General features: G+C 33.7%; 1 protein-coding gene across 4 annotated transcripts in view; it reads right to left on the bottom strand.

The window, feature by feature from the left end:
- Nucleotides 1–21,203, bottom strand: part of HELZ (helicase with zinc finger) — a 268,358-nt gene that overhangs the window by 243,902 nt on the left and 3,253 nt on the right. Inside the window, exon 2 of one of the 4 annotated variants that reach the window (XM_074260564.1) lies at nucleotides 12,164–12,311. The exons of the other annotated variants lie outside the window; for them this stretch is intronic. The gene's annotated coding sequence lies outside the window, so the exon portion shown is untranslated. The remainder of the gene's footprint in view (nucleotides 1–12,163; nucleotides 12,312–21,203) is intronic. 4 annotated transcript variants of the gene reach the window in all.

Raw genomic sequence — 21,203 nt, 5'->3', positions numbered from 1 at the left:
GGCTTACAACTCAAATTGCTAGAAAAGGAACAAATTAAAAACCCCCAGACAAACACAAAACTTGAAATTCAAAAAATAAAAGGTGAGATAAATAAAATTGAAAGTAAAAAAACTATTGAATTAATTAATAAAACTAAGAGTTGGTTCTATGAAAAAACCAACAAAATAGACAAACCCTTAGTAAACCTGATTAAAAAAAGGAAAGAGAAAAAGCAAATTGTTAGTCTTGAAAATGAAAAGGGTGAACTCACCACTAATGAAGAGGAAATTAGAACAACAGTTAGGAGCTACTTTGCTCAACTTTATGCCGATAAATTCGATAACTTAAATGAAATGGAAGAACACCTTCAAAAATATAGCTTGCCCAGATTAACAGAGGAAGAAGTAAGTAGTCTAAATAGTCCCATCTCAGAAAAAGAAATAGATCAAGCTATTAACCAACTTCCTAAGAAAAAGTTCCCAGAACCAGATGGATTTACATGTGAATTCTACCAAACATTTAAAGAACAACTAACTCCAATGCTATGTAAACTATTTGAAAAAATAGGGATTGAAGGAGTCCTACCAAATTCCTTCTATGACACAGACATGGTACTGATACCTAAACCAGGTAGATCGAAAACTGAGAAAGAAATCTATAGACCAATTTCCTTAATGAATATTGATGCTAAAATCTTAAATAAGATATTAGCAAATAGACTTCAGAAAATCATCCCCAGGATAATACACTATGACCAAGTGGGATTTATACCAGGAATGCAGGGCTGGTTTAATATTAGGAAAACTATTAGTATAATTGACCATATTAATAATCAAATTAATAAAAACCATATGATCATCTCAATAGATGCAGAAAAAGCATTTGATAAAATCCAACATCCATTCCTACTAAAAACGCTTGAGAGTATAGGAATAAATGGACTATTCCTTAAAATAATAGGGAGCATATATTTAAAACCTTCAGGAAACATCATATGTAATGGTGACAAACTAGAACCTTTCCCTGTAAGATCAGGAGTGAAACAAGGTTGCCCACTATCACCATTACTTTTCAATATAGTACTAGAAACTCTAGCCTCAGCAATAAGAGCTGAGAAAGAGATTCAAGGAATTAGAGTAGGAAATGAGGAAATCAAATTATCACTTTTCGCAGATGACATGATGTATACTTAGAGAACCCCAAAGACTCTGCTAAAAAGCTATTAGAAATAATTCAGAATTTTAGCAAAGTGGCAGGATACAAAATAAATCCACATAAATCCTCAGCATTTTTATACATTACCAACACAATCCAACAGCAAGAGATACAAAGAGAAATTCCATTCAAAATAACGGTCGATAGTATAAAATATTTGGGAATATATCTACCAAAGGAGAGTCAGGAATTATATGAGCAAAATTACAAAACACTTGCCACAAAAATAAAGTCAGATTTAAATAATTGGAAAGACATTCAGTGCTCTTGGATAGGCCAAGCAAATATAATAAAGATGACAATACTCCCTAAACTAATCTATTTATTTAGTGCTATACCAATCAGACTTCCAAGAATCTATTTTAATAACCTAGAAAAAATAACAACAGAATTCATATGGAACAACAAAAGGTCGAGAATTTCAAGGGAAGTAATGAAAAAAAAATTAAGTGAAGGTGGTCTATCTGTACCTGATCTAGAACTGTATTATAAAGCAACAGTCACCAAAACCATTTGGTATTGGCTAAGAAATAGACTAGTTGATCAGTGGCATAGGTTAGGTTCACAGGGCAAGATAATGAATAAAAATAGCAATCTAGTGTTTGACAAACCCAAAGATCCCAAATTTTGGGATAAGAATTCATTATTTGACAAAAACTGCTGGGAAAACTGGAAATTAATATGGCAGAAACTAGGCATGGACCCACATTTAACACCACATACTAAGATTAGATCAAAATGGGTCCAAGATTTAGGCATAAAGAATGAAATCATAAATAAATTGGAGGAACAGGGGATGGTTTACCTCTCAGACTTGTGGAGGAGGAAGGAGTTTGTGTCCAAGGGAGAACTAGAGACCATTATTGATCACAAAATAGAAAATTTTGATTACACCAAATTAAAAAGTTTCTGCACAAACAAAACTAATGCAAACAAGATTAGAAGGGAAGTAACAAATTGGGAAAACATTTTTACAGTTAAAGGTTCTGATAAAGGCCTCATCTCCAAAATATACAGAGAATTGACTTTAATTTATAAGAAATCAAGCCATTCTCCAATTGATAAATGGTCAAAGGATATGAACAGACAATTTTCAGATGATGAAATTAAAACTATTTCCACTCATATGAAAGAGTGTTCCAAATCACTATTGATCAGAGAAATGCAAATTAAGACAACTCTGAGATACCACTACACACCTGTCAGATTGGCTAAGATGACAGGAACAAATAATGATGAATGTTGGAGGGGCTGTGGGAAAACTGGGACACTGATGCATTGTTGGTGGAGTTGTGAAAGAATCCAACCATTCTGGAGAGCAATCTGGAATTATGCCCAAAAAGTTATCAAAATGTGCATACCTTTTGACCCAGCCATACTACTACTGGGCTTATATCCCAAGGAAATACTAAAGAAGGGAAAGGGCCCTGTATGTGCCAAAATGTTTGTGGCAGCCCTTTTCATAGTGGCTAGAAGCTGGAAGATGAATGGATGTCCATCAATTGGAGAATGGTTGGGTAAATTATGGTATATGAATGTTATGGAATCTTATTGTTCTGTAAGAAATGACCAACAGGAGAAATACAGAGAGGCTTGGAGAGACTTACATCAACTGATGCTAAGTGAAACAAGCAGAACCAGAAGATCATTATACACTTCAACAATGATACTGTACGAGGATGTATTCTGATGGAAGTGGATATCTTCAACATAGAGAAGAGCTAATCCAATTCCAATTGATTAATGATGGACAGAATCAGCTACATCCAGAAAAAGAACACTGGGAAATGAGTGTAAACTGTTATTTTTACCTTCTGAATCCAATTCTTCCTGTGCAACAAGAAATTCGGTTCTACACACATATATTGTATCTAGAATATATTGTAATATATTTAACATATATAAGACTGCCTGCCATCTGGGGGAGGGGGTTGGGGGAGGAAGGGAAAAAATCTGAACAGAAGTAAGTGCAAGGGATAATGTTATAAAAAAATTACCCATGCATATGTACTGTCAAAAAAAAGTTATAATTATAAAATAAAAAATAAAAAATAAAAAATAAAAAAAAATAAATAAAATGAAAGTACTGGACTAGAAAAAAAAAAAAAAAAAGAAAGAAATTGAAACTATTTATAGTCACATGAAAAGATGCTCCAAATCACTACTGATCAGAGAAATACAAATTAAGACCACTCTGAGATATCACTACACACCTGTCAGATTGGCTAAGAGGAGAGGAAAAGATAATGACAAATGTTGGAGGGGATATGGGAAAACTGGGACACTAATACATTGTTGGTTAAACTGCGACTGGATCCAACCATTCTGGACAGCAATATGGAACTATGCTCAAAAAGTTATCAAATTGTGCATACTCTTTTATCCAGCAGTGTTTCTACTGGAATTATATCCCAAAGAGATCTTAAAGGAGGGAAAGAGACCCCTATATGCAAAAATGTTTGTGGCAGCCCTCTTTGTAGTGGCAAGAAACTGAAAACTGAGTGGATGCTCATCAATTGGAGAATGACTGAATAAAGTATATGCTATGTAATACTACTGTTCTATAAGAAACGACCAGCAGGATGGTTTCAGAGAAGCTTGGAGAGGCCTACATGAACTGATACTAAGTGAAATGAGCAGAACCAGGAGAACCTTATACATGACAACAAGATTATACAATGATCAATTCTGATGGACGTGGCTCTCTTCAACAATGAAAGGATTGAAACCAGTTCTACTTGTTCAATGATGAAGAGAGCCATCTACATCCAGAGTAACCATGGGAATATAGTGTAGAACACAACATAGCATTCTCACTCTTCCTGTTGTTATTTGCTTGCATTTTGTTTTCTTTCTCAATTTTTCTTTTCCTTACTTCTTGATCTGATTTTTCTTGTGTAGCAAGATAACTGTATAAATATGTATACATATACTGGATTTAACATGTATTTCAACATATTTAACATGTATTGGACTACCTGACAGCTAAGGGAGGGGGTAGAGAGAAGGAGGGGAAAATTTGGACAAAAGGTTTTGCAAGGGTCAATGTTGGGAAAATTATCCATGCATATGCTTTGCAAATAAAAAATAAATAAATAAATAAATTTGTTTTTTAAAGTGGTATGCCATCTAGAGGAGAATGGTCTAAAACTTTCAAATGACAAATACCAGTTTTGTAGAGCTTCTGGTAAAAAAGTATATTACATACTATCACAATAAATTATGAATGACAGCATAGAAAAGAGAGCATTCTTGATTTAGCCATATCAAATAAACTTTTAAAATCCAAAGACTTCTCTAGCATTTGATGATTGGCACAATTTTATTAGAAGCTATCCTGATAATAGATCACTTCATCTGAACACATGATTGAAAAAGCATAGAAGCAGAAGGGCAAGAAATGAAAAGTTAATACAAAGCCATTTGAGAACCAACAAACCAACAAATGTAAACAAGATTTCAAAGACTTGGTCAAATGCCTAACACATGCACCAGTGTTGACTTCTATAGGCTATGCAAGTCTTTTTATTTGAATAACAGTATCAACTTGATAAATTTCAGAGCAGTTCTATGTCAAGAAATTGATGGTTGCCAAAAAACAGATGCATGTGCCAAAAGGCACTTAAGCAATAATGACTTGTTACTTGTACTCTATACAAGCTAGAATCCTTGGCTCTGAAGTTGGTTCTCCCTGAAAAGTTCATGCGTACAAGCAAATTTACAAAGTGGAGTTGACAATCCACTGACATATTAATGAATACCAAAGGAGATGCTACTTAACAAAGATGGAAGGTAGCACTTGCCAAAGCCAAATCCAACATATACTATCAGCCAAAGAAGAATATGAGGATGCAGATACTGTCTGTTCATAATACCAAAGCTAATAAACTCTGAACTGTGAAAACTACATGTAATGTTCTTTTTTATATATAGCTTTTTATTTACAAGATATATGCATGGGTAATTTTACAGCACTGACAATTGCCAAGCCTTTTGTTCCCATTTTTCCCCTCCTTCTCCTCCCTCCTCCCCCAGATGGCAGGTTGACCAATACATGTTACATATGTTAAAATATAAATTAAATACAATATATGTATACATGTCCAAACACTTATTTTGTTGTACAAAAAGAATCGGATTTGAAATAGTGTACAATTAGCCTGTGAAGGAAATCGAAAATGCAGGGGGACAAAAATAGGGGTATTGGGAATTCTATGTAGTGGTTCATAGTCATCTCCCAGAGTTCTTTCACTGGGTGTAACTGGTTCAGTTCATTACTGCTCTATTGGAACTGATTTGGTTCATCTCATTGTTGAAGATGGCCGCTTTCATCAGAATTGATCATCATACAGTATTGTTGTTGAAGTATAATGATCTCCTGGTCCTGCTCATTTCACTCAGCATCACTTCATGTAAGTCTCTCCAGGCCTTTCTGAAATCATTCTATTGGCCATTTCTTACAGAACAATAATATTCCATAATATTCATATAATAATTGACAATTTATTCAGCCATTCTCCAATTGGTGGGCATCCACTCAGTTTCCAGTTTCTGGCCACTACAAAGAGGGCTGCCACAAACATTCTTGCACATACAGGTCCCTTTCCTTTCTTTAAGATCTCTTTGGGATATAAGCCCAGTAGTAACATTGCTGGATCAAAGGGTATGACTATATGTAATATTCAAGGAACTGAATTACAAGCAAACAGCACTATAGGTAAAAGTATAGGACTTCAACTAGACAGCATACCAGCAGTTTGGTTTCTTTGACTCAAGTTGTCTATGGATGACTAGTAAAGAGAGTACATGACTTATGAAAGACTGCAAGAAATAATACAACCTAAAAGTAATAAGATGATACCAAGTGTCAGTTCTTTTAAAGGCTTTATTGCAACAATAACAAAACTTGAGAGTTATGCTATTAAGTACTATATCAAACTTTTACGTATTCCATACATGGTATTAAAAGCAAATGATTCTACCTACTTCATGACTATGAACTCTTTCAATGATGAATCTGACCTAATAAGAAAGAAATTTTACTGGCCCAACATGACAACAGACATCACAAAGAAATTGAGACACATGCTCAGTGTATCCAAAAAAAGTATTCCCAAAATTGGGAGAACATAAATACTATCAACTCTTTGTAAACTTTCTATATTGATATAAACCATTAGTGGCAATTGACAATTTTGCAAGGTATACAGACACATCCAAGTAGGAGCCAAAAAGTTTCCATTGTTGCTAAAATACCGTGAGAAAAATCTTTCTCAGTACATGAATTTACTTCCAGGATCCAAATTTATAACACTTGAATAGTTGAATAATTTCAGTTGACATCGAAGTTTAGAAGAACACATCACCAACCTTAAAAAAACCATTCACCTGAACAAGTCAACCACTCACAGATGAAGAATGACACAAGAACAAAAATTTCACTACAGCTCACATAACTCTTTCAGGTACATCGTACAATTCTACCCAAGATGACAACACTGATTTTAAACACTGCCAACTGGTGTATGAACCATGCTTACCTAATGTTTTAGAATCTCTGAGGACAGAGACAGCAAACATACCCACTGTATCTCACAGCTGAGAAATAAAAGAAACTCACCACCTATGTACAGCTTCAATTCAGAAGTACACTGAGAAAAACAAATAAAAGTATGATGGCTAAAAATCATTGCAAAATCTTCAACAAGGTAATATAGTTTTGCTGAGAAATTCAAGTGTTCAGGGACACACAAGTTAAGAGATTAATAGAAAGCTATCCAATACTTTGTTATAGAGAGACTAGCTGTTCACATTTACAAAACAGCCCTTCAAAATGGGTAGAGTTCTTACAAAAACAACTCACCACAACCACTTACTGCCTATATATAAATTAATTGGACTTCCTAATAAGTAGGTGACTGATGGATACGCACCTCAGTGGATTGTAAGCAAAAAAGAGTCAGTCAGTCATAGAAAGTTTGCCTGACACAGACAATGGCTGGTAAATTGACATTAATTAATTTAAATTAAATGGCATTAATTTAATTAAAGAAGACTCTGAAGTTTACAACTTAAAAAACATTTCAAATAATGGAAAATCCCTGAAGTCAGAGAGAAGCACCTTTTCTACCTAGGACTTCAATAGTCAAAACTTCTAATATATGATCACATACCACACTGTCCCAGGCCTTTTTACAAATTCAGATTTACAAAGGCAAGACCATAGTTCTGATTATGATCAGCCCAAATCATCAACTAACTAGCTCAAGGATATATAGATCATTAGGTCACTTCAGAATTAGGCAATAGAACCAGACTAACTGACAATGTCCCAGGGGAAATAACAGAAATGGTTAAACATGTTGGCCAGATGATAAAATTAATGGGATTTTTTGCCTACATAATGTGTGCTTTGCATGAAAGTAAGGAAATTCTTTGGTATGTGTAAATTGTTTTAAAATGTTTTGAATGTTTTTATTTTATTATTCTTAAGTATTATTCTATGATTTTTATTTGTTTTTGTTAATATGCATGAATGGTAGCGTAACCTGTTAAACATATATATTTATTTATGAATATGCAGCTTTTTCTGCATTTTTCAAAATGCCAATCTATTAATAACATTCTTATTGCTTTATTTTACTTGCTGTTTTAAATATCTACTTGTGTGCTGTGGATATATATTACTGTGGATATAATGTGATTTATATCCTGCCTTTAATTTAGAAATGAGATCACAGAAGCATTGTTAAGAAATGCTCTATACTGTGATATGCTTGGTATATGTAATGTTGATAAGATATTTACTGTGAAGGGCACTCTAAGGTGAGTGCCTAGGTCTCTGAGTTAATTATCCTGTTAAGAGCAGATGCTTATGTTAATCCTGTGCTGTATATATAATTCCTGTTGTCAAGTGTTATTGCAGATTTTATAAGGTACTACAAAATTCAAAATCTGAGGAGCATTGTAGCTCTCTGATCAGACAGAATGATCACTCTGTGTGCAAAGGGAAGAATTTCGGAGCTTAACTGCATGAGTTTATGAGTTTTATTGTAGTCCAGCAATGTTTCCTTCTGTTCTGGAAAGGTTTAAAGCTATGGCAAAGCTGAGCCAAAGGAAATTTGGAACTGAAAGCTATGGTGGGAGAAAAGAAAGGAGAGGTGGAGCAAGAATTAACTATGTGACAAAAACTCTTGGGAAAACTAAAAAAGTAGGCTGGCAAATCCAGGTATAGATCAACCTCTCATATGATATACCCAACATAAGGTCAAAAGGAGTACATAATTTAGACATATAGAGTAATATAATAAGATTAGGAAAACATGGAAATTTTATCAGATCTATAGATAAGGGAAGAGTTTATGAACAAACAAGGGATAGATAGGATCATAAAATCTAGGTAATTTTGGTTACATGAAATTAAAAAGGTTTTTCAGAAACAAAACCAACCGGGTAGGGGAGAATTTACTGTAAGCTTCTCTGATGAAGACCTCATTTTCAAAATATATAGGGAACTAAATCAAATTTATAAAAATAATAACCATTGGGGGCAGCTAGGTGGCTCAATGGATAGAGCACCGGCCTTGAATTCAGGAGGAACCGAATTCAAATCTGGTCTCAGACACTTAACATTTCCTAGCTGTGTGATCCTGGGCAAATCACTTCATCCCAGCCTCAGGAAAAATAAATAAATAAATAAAACAAAAATAAGAACCATTTCAAAAGAATATTAATAGGCAGTTTTCAGACAAAGAAATCAGCTACTTATAATCATATTTTTAAAATGCTCCAAATCACTAATAATTTGAGAAATACACATTAAAAATACTTTGAAGTACCACTTCACACCTATCAGACTGGCTAACAAGATAGAAAGGAAAATGATAAATGTTGGAGGGGATACAGAAAAATTGGTAAACGAATATCTGTGGGAGAATTGTAAACTGGTCCAACAATTCTGGAGAACAATTTCAATACAAGGTCAATATCTCAAAGAGATCAAAGGAAAGGGGGTAGGGGCAGCTAGGTGGTACAGTGGATAGAGTGCCAGCTCTGAAGTCAGGAGGGCCTGAGTTCAAATTTAGTCTTAGACACTTCATACTTCCTAGCTATGTGACTCTGAGCAAGTCAATTAACTTCAATTGCTTTAGCAAAAAAAACTACACTCTGGAATAAGCTAGATAGAGTAGGGAATTAGAGAAACTAGACAAAAGAATTTCAGAATAGGTTCAAGTGTCTAGAGAACAACCAAACAGTAGAAATAGCAAAGATGGTATTCATATATAAAATAATGCAAACTCAATTATCCCTAAAGGAAGTATGAAAAAGAATTACATGACAGAGAATGACAGAATTAGGAAGAAACCTAGACTATCAGTTTGGCTAAAATTAATGTACACTGAGTGGCACTAAAAAGACATTCCGTTTTAGAGTTCAGGAGATGGTAGGTCATATCCAGAAAGCGATAGATACAAAGTTTATCTGGAGATAGAGAAAGAAGGAACAGAATCCCACACAAGAAATACCTTCAAGGAAGACCTCTGGCAACAAAGAAGAGTGCTATGAATTTAAGAAAGAAGTGATCCTAGAAGTTGTAAATCAAGCTAGGAAAAACAAACTTAGTAACTAACCCCAGTCAAAAGACTTGTTTATCTCAAGATAGAGAGAAATGTGAAGACTTGGACATGAAAAGGCTCTGTGTTGTTGGGGGAGAGGGGGGAGAGGAAGGGAATAGGGAAATACAATACAAGAAGGTCTGAGTTGACTTGGCCACATGTGTGCCTCACTTCTTTATATTCTAAATTTGCATTAACTCTTCCCACAGATAATGCATTTGTAAATTACACCTCAGGTAAGGAGGATTTGGGTGTTTTATAACTACTATTACTTTCTTAGTAAATACCTTTGCTTTTATTTGATTATGAAATTAAAGCTTACCAGCAGAAGTTCAAGAGCTATAGTTTTCCAATGTACTTGAAAGGTATTCTGTGAACCCAATAGTAGTAGCTGTCCAAAAAGACACTCAATCTGTAAGTGCTAAGTTGGGATAGACTTGGAATTTAGAAGGATAATTAAATATTTTATGATATAGAATGAGAATTAGCTCCACCTACAAGTAAAGCCACTTGTTTTCTCTAGTAAGAAAACTCATTTTAATAGGAGTGATTTCAGATAAGCTGATGCTGATTTTGTTTTTTAACTTGTTAAGTCCTGTCCAACTCTTTGTGACCTCATTTGGGGTTTTCTTGGCAGATACCAGAGTGTGTGCCATTTCCTTCTCCAGCTCATTCCACTATGCCATTTAGCTACTTAGGGTTTTAATGCTATGTTTTACTCAAAATCTTACAAAACTGAGTATTAAAAATTATTTTTACACATAATTAGAAAAATAAAATGTTAAGTGGAGGGGAAAGAAAGTTACATTTTAAATTTATGATAGGCTTAAAAAGAAAATTATTTCATGTATAATTGTTTTTCTTTTCTACTTTGTATAACAAAATATTTGTTTTATTTGTTATTTGTTAAATTCAGATTAAAATAGAATAAGATATTTTTAAAGCCTCTCCCCAAAATACTATGTTTTAAACTAACAAAAAAAAAAAAAAAAAAAAATCCAAACTTCCATCCACTCTTTTGAATGTAGACATCATGGCCACACAGATCTCTGGGATTCCTACTGCCAATGTGAATTTAACCTTGGTGTTTCACATGCTACCTTTCTTTATATACTTAATATAATTAATATAGCTGCTACCCTTCTCTCTTACAAATTAAATAAAATTACCTTGTATTTACTTTATACATATTTTGTATATAGTCATGTATATCAGTTTCCCCAATAGGCTGTGCTTTCAGGACAGGAATTGTTTCATTTTTTGTCTTTATAACCTTAACACTCAACAAAGTCCTTTATTAATATTATCTCATTTTTATGCTCACAACAACTCTGGGAGGTAGGTGCCATTATTATTCCCTTTTTATAGATAGGGAAATTGAAACTGAGAAAAGTAAAATGATTGGACAAAGTTACATAGTTACTAAGCCTCCTTAGAGCTGCATTTGAAATTAGATCTTCATGACTCTAAATCCTAAGGTATATCCAATGTGTCAGTACCTGTAGTCTTGATCCTTTTCAAATGAAGATACCTTACTAAACTGAACAATAATCATAATGTCTATTGTTAGTTTCACCTGAAAATGCATCAAGTGTTAGTTCATAATAATAATTGGGTTTACCTGACAGAGGTTAAAAAATAGCCTCACCTTAGAGAAAGTAAAGAAGTAAATCAATCCCCTTACAAAAAAATAATGTTTCTACAGTTAGAAAAAAATGTCATTACACTGAAAACAGATTTTTTTTTTCCCCAATGTGGTCTCCCACAAAACTAAGAGCTTAGGTTTAAAACAAATGGATAGATAGTAACTAATATACTATATAGATGAATTGTGAATAGACAGTTTAAAAAAAAAAAAAGATGGTGACAAATAATTTAATTAAATATAGTAACTTTTTTATAACTTAGATACTTGGGAGTATGGGGAGTAAGGGAATATGATTTATAATGTGCCAAAAAACAATTTTAGAACAATACTAGCTTACTTATTACTTATTTAAGAGAGGCAACAATGGAAAAAGGAAGACTAATTGTATCAGAAGTCAAGATTATCAAAAGAGACTTTTTTATGAAAACACTATAGTCATCAGTAAAAGAAACTTTAAGCACAGATGACTTAAAATCACACATAATGCCTTCATCACACACAATGTTTTTCTTATTCTAAAGTAACATGAGATTTACATAAAAGTGGAAATATTATGGATATAATTAACAAAAAAAAATCATACATAGGATCAGAGATTTTATGCTGAAGGGAATCTTTAAAGGACTTCAAAAATAAATCCCTCATTTATTGATGTGTAGAAGTCCACATAAGGTCAAACAGAGGTCAAAAGGTTAAATGACTTGCCCAGTAAAAGTGAGGCAGGATCTGAATCCAGGTCTTCCTGGATTCCAAGTCCACTGTTCTCCTTAGGACTTTCATATTATGATGATATGATTCTCTTGCATTGCATGTTGGGTTTTTTTTTCTTTTTTATATTCTCTATCCAGATAATCTAGGGTAGAAAGAAGAAAATCTTTTGAGGAACAGGAAATAATTTATGTTTAGAATTCTGTGCTGTAAAACTTAAGAGGTTCCAAGCATAGAGATTGCTGTCCTTCATTCTCGAAGAGGACCAAAATGACATCATTATGCTGAAGTCAAGGTATAGTGTGTCTGACTATGGCTGATCAGACCAAATACAAGTTCAGAAGGTTGGATACAAATAGTCCATAGTTCATATGAACATTTGGAGTGGAGATGGCTCTGAACTTGCGTATCTCACATTTCTTTTAAGCTACTGAAATTCTGCTTCACTCATGAAGCACAGTGCCTTCTTTGATACAGGCATACCATGCTAGGTGGTCCTTTGCCAGCCTCTCCCATATCATGCAATCAATTCCAAAGTTCTTCAGAGAGACCTTGAGAGTGTCTCGAGTGTTGATGATGCAGTTCTGGCTGGTAGAGAACCTGTTTTTTTTGGTCAAAATTAACATAAGCAGGAGAGAATCAATTCATATCCTATTGCATCTTAGCCTCAGAAGCTGCATTCTGTGTGCCTCTTCTTACAATGACCACAGGTATCTCTTCCACATCATGACTTTTCCCATAATAGTTTTGATATATCATGGATCAAAAAAGGAAATCAAATGGGAAAAAAAAAATTTTTGGCGGGGGGGGAGTTCTGCCCACAGATAACACATGAAGGTACACTCCTTTTGGCAGATACATGATCTTGTTGACTAGATTAATTTTGATTGTAAAACTTATGCCAGGGTCATGGCTCTATCAATGCAGCTACTTCAGAAAAATGTGTATCTAGTTGATTTCAGGAAGCTGGCCTTCACTTGCCAGCCTTGTTTCACTCAGAGCTAGTATTTGAATATAATGCCTGCTGAATTCTCTCAGAAGAGTTGCCCATCTACTGAATTTCTACTGTTATCCATAAATAGATGCACATTCTATGTACTGATGTTGAGTGAAAAAAATGATTGACTCACTTTGGACTTCTGCTTTAAGAACAATTATGCTACTGTAGTATTTTTTTTTAAAATAATTGCTGAAGCAATTGGGGTAAAGTGACTTGCCCAAGGTCACACAGCTAGGAAGTATTAAGTGTCTGAAGCCAAATTTGAACATAGGGTTCCCTTGATTCAGGGCTGGTTTTCTATCTACTGTGTCATCTAGCTGTCCCTACTGTACTATTCTTACAGGAAAAAAAAAAAGGAAAGATGTAGGCTAGAGGAACCTAGCTTGATCCTGTGATGCTTGACATTTTTATCAAGGATGTAGATAATGACAAAGATGAGAAAAATAGCTAATATACTGGATGACAATCAGGATTTAAAAAGATCCTGACAGATTAAAATATTAGAATGAATATAATAAGGTGAAATTCAATAATAATAAAAATCTTATACATGAATTTTAAAAAAATTCTTACGCAAAAGGGGAAAGAAGCATGACAGAAAATAATTTCTCTGGAAAAGATGTAGGGATCTAAGCAAACAAGTTCAATTTTAGTCAACAATGCTACATGTGACCAAGAAAACTAATGTATTCTTGTACTAAAGTGAGACAAGCCAAGGACTAAAGAGGTAAAAGTACCAAGGGTATAGGTTATGATAGATTTTGTGCAAACTATTGTGTTCAGTTATGGGCGCAACGTTTTTAAAAGGACAAGCTGAAGAGTACTCAGCAATGAACAACAAGCATGGTTAAGAGCCTCAAGATCACATCTTACAAATAATTAAAAAGAAATAGGAATATTTTACCTGGGGAAAAGAGAACATTTTAAAAGGTAACTTACTAGCCAACCTCAAATATTTAAAAAAAAAACTTTTGGATTTTAACCTAGAAATGGGAAAATACAATTTACATTTGTTCTCTTTGGTCCTTTAAGATATCACTCTACCAGGTACACTACTACTACTCTATCCAGTAGAAGTAAAGAAGAAAGTTTAGGCTGGATGTGAGGCAAAATTTCTTAACAATTAGAGCTGTCCAGTAGAAGAAGGGAATTATTTTAACAAAGGTAACATGTCCAATAATGTTACAGAAAGAATTCAATGCAGGTATACTGTACGTACGACATGACCTCCTATAGATTCTGTAAAATTTATTTAAGGTGGCCCTTTATACAACTCCCCACATTATATATAACACATACTTTTCTCTCCTATTTTTAATCAATGTTTTTTACTCTAGAAAATTATAAAGATTAAAAAAACTTAATATTAATAGAATTAAAGTTTACAATTATGTAGTACTTTAAATTCAAAGGCCTACTGCCATGATGTCATAGAGGTACGCTTGATTTCTTAAAGGGTATATCTGTGTAGTATTATAGATTTTCCATTTCAAGTCTGAGCCTCTGGTAAGAGACTGTGTATCCATCATGTAAAGAGATGACTAACTAAATGTGGAGTTTTGCCCCAGGTAGAGAGATCACCAGATAACCACAATAAACTTATGAATATAATGTAAGGAGGCATAGAAGTTAGTCACCTACTGAAGAGAATACAAAAAACATGTAATCAATGTAAGTAAGAGGTTCTCCCTTTACCAAATCACTGCCCTTCAAGCCTCTTTAGAAGACATTCATTATTTTGTTGTGATCTTCTTAAGTATTACAGCCATAAAGCCCTTTATAATGATTATCTCATTTGATTCTCACAACAACCATTCAAGCAAGTCAAGTAGAAAAAACTAAAAGCTCTATTAAGTAATTTGCCTGGAATAAAACCTAGGTTAGTGATTCTAAGTGTAGGGCTCTTTCTAGAACACCAATCTGCAGGATTAACAATGGTACTCAACAATATTGCTTAGCCCCAGGTAGCTAAACAGGGATGATAGTAACTTAAAGTTCACTTTCCCGTCTGACATCTGAAATGTCCTCCACACAACAATATGATCATAACAGATAAATTTAACAGCCTAGAACATTAAATAGTACTGCATAACAAGAATTAGGGGGAAAGGGGGGCAGCTAGGTGAGGCAGTGGATAGAGTCAGGAAGACCCAAGTTAAAATCTGATCTCTGAAACACAACACTTACTAGCTGTGTGACCTTGGGCAAGTCATTTGACCCCAGCTGCATCAGCCAAAAAAAGAAAAGAAAAGAAAGGAAAAGAAAGGAAAAGAAAAGAAAAGAAAAGAAAAGAAAAAGAAAAGGGGAGGGGAATTAGAGAAAAGAAACAAGTCTAAAAATAACAAGAAAATTTCAAATCCTCCTAAGTTCCTTACCCTTATACATGAAGTTCATACCATTACTGTCTGGGTTATCTCCTAAGGTTTTTTTGACTCAAGTTCTTACTTACAAAACTGAGGAAAGCACACTATTAAGCAGCCAGACACTTATCTTTTTTAAACAATCAAAGCTCAAGTTCTTTTAATAACAATGATTATAGAATACCATCTGTGCCCTGGCTAACAACAATCCTTTCAGCTCATTACTCTCTCACTGCCCATTGACAAATACACTAGTAATTTTTCTTGACTTTTCCTATACATAGCCATTAGAGAATTCAAGCGCCACACTCAGGGGACTAAGGGTCAGATAACAAGGTTACATTATCTCTTTTCGTTAGAGTTCTTATTTCTAGTCATGTAGGGTGGTCTGTATCTATTGTCCTTCCAATCCTTCTTGAGAAGAAGTTGTCTTTCCCAAAGGATCACATATACAATATCTTGGAGTTGCCAGATGCTCAACACTGATCCCAAGTTCACTTCCATGAATTATTGTGATGCATTATATAAATTAAGTACACAAGCAAAATCCAATTTAATCCAACAAAAAATTATTGACAATCTATTATATGCAAGTTAATGTGCTAGTCAAAAAAGATAAATAAAATACAGTCCTTAGTTTTAAGTAACTTACAGCACACAATTCATAACAACTAAAAAGGGTTGATATTTTTTCTGAAAAGAAGTAGATAGTATACCCTCCAGTTCTTCTCTGAAACAACATGACTTCTTAAAGCTTCAGGTAGAGTTTCTTCTGACTACACATATTTTATCTTACCAAGAACTATCAAATTTTGGCTGTGACTGTCATCTACAGATCACTGTTTTCACTCTCCAGATAGCTCCTTGTTCTTCTTACAAACTACTTAGAATTTCATTTATCTTTTGGGGATATCATAAAAGCCTCTTCCAAAATAATCACCTATAGCTTTCTGCACATCACCCTGAAAAGCAAAAACTCTTTATTGACAGAACATATGCATGGGTAATTTTTTACAACATTATCCCTTGCACTCACTTCTGTTCTGAAAAAGCAAAAACTCTTGAGAATTCTGAGAAGCAATGAAGCTTGTAAATATACCATACACAAAAATTCTAAAGCATTATAATCAAATGATCAGTTTTGAAGATTTCAAGAGAACACTACTTTGCACAATAAAGAGCACATAGATTAAAGAAACAGGTACTCTGAGTTTAGTTCCACAAGTAACTGCATGACCTTGGGCAAGTCGTCTGTGAGCTCCATTTCTGCATATGTAAAATATGGGAGATATAATATATAGATGCAAATAAGCTATATGGCAAATAGATAGAACACCAGCCCTGGAGTCAGGAATTGAGTTCCAATCACATCTCAGATACTTAACACTTTCTAGCTGTATGACCTTGGGCAAGTCACCTAACCCTAAATGTCTCACCCACCCCCCAAAAAAAGGAATAGATAGATGGTCTGTAAAATTCCACTAACTCTAGGATCCTACAAATTCAATTAAATGCACAAATACTGTTTCAAAAGTACAAAAAGTCAGGAACTTAGAAATTTGATATTAGAATTATTTTGCTCACAATTAAATTACATGCACAAAGAGGATGCACATATGCCAAATCAACAAAATTACTAAGCAGTACATGTGCAGAAAATAGCAAAGAAAAATGCACTAAATAAGTATGTACAACATTTAAACTTTAATTCGCTGCCTTACTTGTCATCTTCTCCTAGTCTTTTGCCTCCATTTCTGCCACTGAAGGTGATTCTCAAATAAGTTTCCAAAAATTTTTTGTGAACTGCATCAACTACCTATTAGCAAGAATAATTTCACCAAAAGCACAAGAAGGAATTTTGGTATAAAGAAAGCAAAAGAGTTAAAAAACAAATTGATAGTTGCCCATAACAGTTATAATTGAGAACAATATAACTATATAACTATATATAACTATATATAACTATATATATATATATATATATATATATATATATATATATATATATATATATATATATATATATATATATATATAAAACAATATAACAAAAGCTATAAAAAGTCAAGCTACACTAATATCTTTGTCCCTCCCCCCCAAAAAAAGTATTTTTTATAAATTTAAAAAAACAATCATTGTGTCAGTTTTGGCTTCACCAACCTATTTCCTAATAAAAATCTGCTGATCCTTTGAGCTGAATATGCTTAATTTACAAGAACAGGTTGATATGCCTGCTAAATACTACATTCAGAAGCATTTAACTTCTGCACAGATTTAATAGAGTGGAAATTACTTAAAGTTTGGAAAAAAACTTCCTACATATACATGTATGTGTCTGTGTGTGTGTGTGTATGTATATATATATGTAGATATAGATATATATGTAGATATATAAAAATAAATCAGTTATAATTTCTTTTAAGGAATTTATAACTGATTTATTTTTATATATGTCAAATGTCAAAACTTCCTCTGGTTTATAGCTCTTCTAACTAAAACAAAAGAATACTACTGACTACATCTTTCAGTTTTTATGAATTGTTAACTAATCTAAACCAATACTCAATAACAATCATAACTCTTCTGGAAAAATTTCAAAGCAAGATAATCAAAACTGATACCGCAAAGGCTACTGGCTATTCATTCTAACTGAATAGAAACAATATAGTCATCATTTGCCCAGCAAATAGGCAGGGTAGAATAGACAGAGGCATGTTCTAGGCTGAAGACTATCCTATAGTCCTCTTTCCAGTGACTACAGTGCCACGCATGCATTTGGACCAAAAAGATAACTAATAGAAGATGGATTTCACGGGCACTAAGAGCTTAAGAGAAGCAGCTGACAAGAAGGTAAAGAATTCAAATGAACAAGGTAGCCGTGGAATCTGATTCCAACTATAAGTGACCTTGGAACCCCTAAAAGTAAAGGAACCTTAGTTTCAGGAACTCAATCCAGTAAAACTATCATCAAGGTCATAAACAGTATATTGCAGAGTATAATCTTTGTTATTATAAAGTTTTTGTGTGATATAAATGAGCACAGTTACAAAGAGGGAAGCACTGAATACATTTCCAAGGTTTCTAGGTAAGAGTTCAGGCCAAAAGTATGACAAACCCTAAAATTAGGCTCTATTCCCTCTGACAAAAGAGTAACAAATATTTACTTAAGTTTATTAAAAAGCATATAATCATAATAATTTTTCATACCACTGCTTTTTTAAAGTTCTTTTCCTTTCTCCAAAGGAGCTGAAAAGTTAAACACCTGCTACTGATTTAAGTTTGTCCAATCCTTTCACTACCATTCAAAGAATATGAAAAGGCTATTTTTCCACTGCTAGGCAAGCATTTGGACCTTGAATGTAACCTATTATTTTCATGGGTTATTACATTTTAATGTGCACACAAATAAGAATGTCACAACTCATTCTTTATAAATGTACAAATTATATATTAGCACTTTTCTGTTGAGTTCTGTTCACTGATATGCTTTTATAAATTTTCCTAATCTTTTTCATTTTTTGAAACATTTAGACTGTTGCCAAATGGTACAGTGTAGAGAAAACTAGTTTTGTAGTCAGAGAATTCAAATCTAAGCTCTGCTGCTTACCTGTTTGACTTCTTTGGTCCTATTTCCTCATCTAAAAAATAAGAGTTGAACTAGAGAATTTCTAAGTTCCCATTCAGCACTATATCTTATGATCATTTGTGAGTAAAAATTATTTCTCATGTCTTTCAAATGTTTAGCACTAAAAGTGATTGGGATCAGAGATGGTATTTATATCTATAGGACTCACCATGTCCCACGCACTATGCTGTGCATTTTTTAAAAAAATATTATCTCATGTGATTCTTATAACAATCCTGTAAGATAAATGCTGTATCTGAGGCAGAGGTTAAATGATTTGACCAGGGTTACACTGCTAGTTAATGATCTGAGGCCAGATTTGAATTTAGGTGTTCCTGATTCCAGACCCAACTCTTTATTTACCAACTCACTGTATCACTACTTATAAGACAGCACTCCATAAAAAGCTGACTCAGCAATGTAAATTAAATATATTTACTATTAAAACTATCTTCTTGCTACATAACTGCAAAGTCGAAACTATTCAAATTTGGCAACAGATAGAAAATCTATTAACTCTAAAAAAGTACAGACTAAAAATAACAGTTTCATGTCTCAACACAAAGACCTAACTTTTAAAATGTGCTAAAGATATAGATTTTTGCTTTAACACAACTTTTAAAATGATGAATGTTGTGACCAACTGTAGCAAGTATTCATCCCAAATACAGGAATTGCTTGAGGCAATTGGGGTTAAGTAACTTGCCCAAGGTCACACAGCTATGCATATAAAGTATTAAGTATCTGAGACCATATTTGAACTCAGGATTTCCTGACTTTAAGGCTGGTGCTCTATCCACTGTACCACCTAGCTTCCCCTGCTGCAGAACATTTTTAAAAGGTTTTAATGTGACTAATTCCAGAAAACAACTCTTGCAACTTCCTGAGTTCAAATCTGACCTTGGATACTTACTAGTTTGTGTGACCCTGGACAAATCATTTAATCCTATTTGCCTCAGTTTCTCATCTGTAAAATAAGCAAGAAAAATGGCAAATCTCTTCAATATCTTTGCCAAGAAAATCTCAAATAGGGTCACAAGGAGTTAGATATGAATGACTGAAAAATGACTCAAACAAAAATTATGATAGTAGTGCATTTGCATAATCTATATATTTGTTAATATAAAAATCATTTTGGCATTTTTAGGCCTATATCTATTTCTAAATGTTGTTTTGTTGGGTTTTTTTTTAATAGACCCAACATTATAATATTAACCTACTGAATTTTAATCCCATCATAACTTGTATTCTTCTAAAACAGTACCAGAAGTTCAAACCAAGTTATACAAGGCCTGAATGTGTCTCTAACTTCAGGCTGGCAGGTGCAGGATAGGGGAAGGAGGCAAATCAACAAAGGTGTGATGGATGCAGTATTGTTTTTCTTCATACATAACTCTCTGATCTTTCGACTCAGACACTCAACACTTGAACCAATTACTCCTTGACAACTCTTAGTGTCTGCTGAGGCAGCCCTTTTTACCAATGCCAGTCTCTTTACATATACCTTTGATTACATCTTCTTCAATTTTCTCAAATAGATTGTTCCAATGATCATCCATCCCTTCTCAGTTTCAATCTTACCCTTTCTCGAAGTTCCTTTCCTGCTACCTAGAAATACCCAAATACTCATCCTAATAAAAATAAAAAACCTCTGATTTGACCCTGCCATTCCCTCAAGCACTCATCTTTCTTTCTCCTAACTTTTTTAGGCAAACTTGTTGAAAACTACCTACATTCAGAGTCTCTCCTTCCTTTCCTGATTCTTTAGAATATTCTCCCCATGCCTAACCATTTCTACTCAGTCTCCTTCACTGAATCACCATGCCAGCTTTCAATACATATACTTCAAAGGCTCTTTTGGGGGCCCTCTTTTCTTCCCTCTCTCACTTGGTGACCTCATCAATTCCCATAAGTTTAGTCAAATTCTATGCCAAGTATTGGAGCTAGATGGCACAATGGATATTGTTGAGCTTGAACTCAGAAAAACCTGAGTTCAAATCCAATCTCGGAATCTTACAAGCTATTCTACCATAGGCAAATGACTTAACCTAT

Source organism: Sminthopsis crassicaudata, chromosome 4 (genome assembly GCF_048593235.1).
Source record: "Sminthopsis crassicaudata isolate SCR6 chromosome 4, ASM4859323v1, whole genome shotgun sequence".
NCBI lineage: Eukaryota > Metazoa > Chordata > Mammalia > Dasyuromorphia > Dasyuridae > Sminthopsis > Sminthopsis crassicaudata.
Note: the sequence above shows the minus strand (reverse complement) of the source record. Positions and strands in the feature narration are given on the sequence as shown.